We start from the raw sequence: 5095 nt of genomic DNA, 5'->3' as shown, positions 1-5095 counted from the left end.
GCTACTTATAGATTAAAACAAACCCTGCACGAACTCCCTTTGTAACTGAAAGTTATATATACACTAAGGATAAGGATATGTTTGGATAACTTTTTTCAAAAATATTTGCCGGAAAATATGAACTTATTCGTGCTAAGGACAGGTTATGAAATACTTAATTTTTGCTTAAACCAATGGTGCCAGAAACAATGATTGCATTTGGATAGATTTTTCTACTGCTACTTGAAGAAAAAGAAGATAAGTGAATTGGTTTTTTTTTTCTCTTACGTTGAAATTAATTTATATTTTTTTGAAGAAAAAAAAAAGGATAAAAATGGTTTCAGCAAAAATGAACTGAGGAAGTTGAATTCAGTTGGAGAAACTACTTTATCTTATCTTCCACGAAAATTAATTAATATTAATTATGCTGAGTAATTTGGTGGCGAAAATAATTAGTGAAAATGTTATTATTAACAGTGCTAACAGTTATCATAATTAATGTAAATAATTATTGTGAGGAGAAGAACAGAAGGAGTAACTTAATTGTATATGAGCAATAATAATATACCAATTACCAAATGGCAGAAGCGGAAGGTTTTATTGATTATTACAAACTACAAGCACGCCGTGGTGAAGGGTTGCTGCGGCGGAAGGTCATCCTCCGTCCATGGCGACGAGTCGGCGGAAGAGGTCCACCACTTGCTGTGGAGGAGCTCCGGCAGCTCAATTTCTCGCCAGAAGTCATCGGCTGCGTGGCCGCAGCCGGAGGTAATGCTGCTCTTCTCCGGAGAGTCGGGGGCGGCGGCGGCGGCCTGGACTATCATCATGTGGGCCGCCTTGGCGGCGGCGGCCTGGATGTCGCGGGCGGTGCAGGCGGAAGGGAGCGGCGGGAGGCGGTGGACCTCGTCGGGGAAATTGAGCTGCGCCTTGCGGCCCTTGAGGCAGTAGGCTGCGACATCGTAGGCCTTCGCCGCCATCTCCGGTGCCGGGAAGGAGCCGAGCCATATGCGCGACTTCTTGCGCGGCTCCCGGATTTCGGACACCCATTTTCCCCAGCGGCGCTTGCGGACGCCGCGGAAGAGCGGGTGACGCGTGCCGCCTCGCTGCGTGGCGGGCTTATCGGCGGAGGTAGTGGCGGCGCTGCTGTGGTGGTGCGGCGGTTGGTCCATTAGGAATTCTTTTAATGTACATCAGAAGCTTGTCTCCGCTATTATCTTCTGCATTTATAAACAAACGGCTTTTTAGTTCGTTACAATGGCGAGTGCCGCTCAATTACCGAAATGCCCCTACAGAAAAAGATAGAGGAAAGGAACTAAAGTTACTCGTTCGATTTTTCTACGTAAAGGACCAGCATGCAATTAAATAAAGAAAGCGTTGGTCCTTCCTTCGCACATTCTCACCATCGCAACACGCGCACCACTATGCGCATTTCTTTCTACTACTATTTCTACACCTAAATTTTCTTCACTCTTAATTACTTCTTTAATTAGTGCCAAACATTATTATAATGTAAATTATGTATTTGGGATATTCTTTCACTAGATAAGTGTTTAAGAAAATCTTATCACAACATTCAAATGTAAAAATATGACTTACATTTCATTAATTAATATTAAATATGTATCTTACATTAACAAGTTATCTTTTATAAAGTTTAGTTTGTGCTGGTTTTTCAAGAATAAGAGAGTATTCACTTTTGTTATCACCTTCCCTTTAACTTGTTTCCCCAAGCAAATAAAATTAGGATTTGAACTTCTATAATTTATATTGACTTGTCCTCTTTGCTCTGAATATGTTAATTTTAAAATTCATCGCCTCAATTAATTTTGAACTATTTATTACACTATTTAACATTAAACTACTTTCATTATCTACTACATTCTTTGTACTTATTGTTTAATAAAAAAATAACAAGAGTTTAAAATTAAAATTACCTGCAATCGTTTTTCGCTGAAGTTGTATAAATATGGTCTTTTGTATCGTTTTATATTTTGACCTCGTCCAACAATTGGTTTTGTTTAATCACACTTTCAACTAGTTCAATAAATTATGTCAATATCTTAAGGTTTTATTTAAAAATCTCAACTAATTTATCAGCTTTTTTTTTTCTAAAAGTAAACTTCATGACCTTTCAAAAGTGTTTTCCAAATTATTCTAGTAACTTCCAGAAAATTATTACAATAATGAGATTTTTTCCACCACATTACAACAAAAATTACAAATATTATCATTTACTTTATTAATAGAATATTAAATAAATACTTAATTAACTTATTTCTCTAATCTCATATGTATAAATTTATATTCAGATATTATAATATTGTTAATTGCAAAATACTTTTGGGTAACATTTAAAATTTATTGTAAGGTATGTCTCGTCCAATCAATTTGTTGATCGAGTGGTTAACCTGTTAGTCAGTTAAATGTGATATTTCTATCTTCTTAATTAAGTATTTAAATAACATTTTTTATCAAAACGATTCAACAGTTAAGGTAGAACAACTTAAAGTAGAAAATCATTCTGATTAAATTCCTAAACAAAATTAGTGGAGTTTTGGTTGTAATTAGGCCAACAATAATAAAATGTCCACTACAAAGCTATAAATAGAGGTATAAGGTAAGGTGGTAGGTTAGACAATAATTACACATTTATTACTATAACACTCGAACTTAACTAACTTTAGCATTGGATAACCTTTCACAGGTACTCACCAATTGATGTTAACGAACAAGAAAGCTGAGCAAGGACTGTTGGACAACTAACAATTTGATCAATCCTACTTATTAAAATACTTTGGCTTCCTAACATCATGGTGACCACAAGGAACATAATGAGAAATGTTGTCTTAGAGGAAGTCTCAGGCAACTAGTTGGATCTGAGGGAGATGATGAGGAACCTACAAAAGCAAATGAATGAGATGTAGAGAATAAATGAGGAAGAATTTAAAGACATGCGCTCAGAGAATGCAGTCATGTGACACGATTGGGATGATAAGAATCTCGTGCCTTCCATCCCGATGCTACCCGAATCGAGCAAACAATTGCGCAAAAAGTTGATTGTACGGTTCAAGAGAGCAACGAAGCTAGCAAGGATCATAACTTGTCTAGTAAATAACGAATAATAGTTAGTGCAAGACCGTCCGTGTCAACATTTGCTATAACGTCAAGCGACAAAACAATTAAATAGGAAATAGTTCAAAGAAGAACAATCATAACATTTCAAGTATGATCTCTATAAAAGAACTATTTTAAACGTTTGAACCTATACTTTTCTACAAAATATATCATGTCCGATCGGGTCCAAAAAATAACTTCAAAAAAGTAACTAAAAAACTAATATTGTTGAGAATCATCACCAACATCTTAGCCTGCATAGGTAAAGGCATTAGTTTCAGGATCATTCCCTGTCGATCGACATATCGTGAAGAGATATGAGTTTTTCCCTTCATAGACATCGAACTTGCCTTCATCAAGGGGGACATTATAAAAGTAGGTCGCCTATGCTAAAGACTTCTTGAAGCCAGCTTCATGTTTCAATAACTACCTGACCTATCTTCGAAGATCAACTACTAAGTGGTGTTAAGTCATCCATGGTCTCCTTATCTTTTTAACAATCCAGTAGTAGATTGTCCACTTACCTCTAGAGACGATAATTCTCGTCGGCCAAGCACTTTTCCTTGGTAGTTGCCTCTAAAAGGCGGGTCTCAAGATTCTTGTTATTTCTTTGGTGGATAACATGAGTAGTAACAACTACCTTTAACTTAGCATCCATATCAGCATTGGTCTTCAAGGCCTGATTCAAGTTCAGTTGTGCGATAGACAGTTCCTTCCCTAACCGCTCAACCTCGGCATTATTAACACCAATAATAACTTTAGTGATTAGTAGTGCAACCCATACACTAAGCTTGGCAATGGCGTCCACAACCTCTTGCTCAGTGATGCTTTTCAACAAATCTTTCTCTACTCCGCTTAGATTGAGTAAGACCTTAGCACCCAGATTTAACTTGTGCCAAAGATGTCACCCATCAAGGTTGTCAAAGTCTTTCCCTCTACAAGTTGACTCTTTTTGTAAGGCTTGGAAGAAAAAGACTTCTCCCCTTAATGATAGGATCTCTTTTTATCCTTCCCCTTGTCTTTTTCCTTAACGATACCCTGCTCAATAGGAAAATTGTGGTCAAGGGAGCAACCTAAGAATATGATGTCTTGCCCTTTCCACATCAATGAAAGACGAGGTTGTTAGAAGGGTGAAGGATGGAAAGAGATAACATCAGCTGAGCCAAATCCTGCCCTAGAAGTCGTGTGTTGTGCCGTCAGTTTGCAAAATGAGTTGACCTTCTTTAGAAGTTGGAAGTCATGATGTTTGAAAAATAATAAAAAATTTAGCTTAAGTTAACACCGAGCAAATATCAAAACAATAAGGAAATTTGATCACTAAAAACATCATCACAAAGGATCAAACACCCATGACATTAGAGAAGCTTCCTGGTTGGGAGGCGAGGGGAGATTTGATCGAGGATCGCCAGTATCAACATCTCTTCAGATGTAAACAAACACGTGTGCCAAGAGGTTATCTACTCAGGATTATGAGTCCACTCAAAGGGAATTTAATTTACCATCAGCGTAAAAATGATTAAATATGTCTTTCGTCCCTTAAGTATCACACGATTTTGGGTTTAGTCCCTACTCGAAACTTTGATGGCTTTTAATCCTTATAGTTTTGAAACTATTACTATTAATCCTTAAAATTGGATGGCGTTAAATTGTCTTTCACGTGGCAAACGGCAAACCCACGTTTCATGCCACGTTTAGTGCTTCTTTCTGTCTTCATCAATGGACCAGTTTCTCTTCAAACCATAGAAAGTCAACGGCATTCAAACACAAAACCTCTTCGTCGCCATTTCCAAAACCTTTCCCATAAAGAAATTCGAAACGTTTCTTTATGAGTTGGATTCCATAGATTGTACATGTAAAGTGGTTCAGCTTCAGCTATGAGGATGCCATTGGAGCACCCCACATAATTTTCCCATGGGCACCTTGGCAGTTTTCTGAAGAAGGGTCTACACCAGCACCCAAAGGGCATGTATGCATATGAAGTTTCGATAGAGCCACTTTGAGC

The 5095-nt window shown here is 37.5% G+C and overlaps 1 pseudogene; it reads right to left on the bottom strand.

Moving 5' to 3' along the window:
• Positions 1 to 471: 471 nt before the first annotated feature.
• Positions 472 to 1309, bottom strand: LOC124820154 (ethylene-responsive transcription factor ERF023 pseudogene; annotated as a pseudogene).
• Between the last annotated feature and the right edge of the window lie 3786 nt (positions 1310 to 5095).

This window comes from Vigna umbellata, chromosome 11 (assembly GCF_029865625.1).
Source record: "Vigna umbellata cultivar VRB3 chromosome 11, Vumbellata_1.0, whole genome shotgun sequence".
Classification (NCBI taxonomy): Eukaryota; Viridiplantae; Streptophyta; class Magnoliopsida; order Fabales; family Fabaceae; genus Vigna; species Vigna umbellata.
The sequence above is the reverse complement of the archived record's forward strand: the minus strand, read 5'-3'. Positions and strand labels throughout refer to the sequence as shown.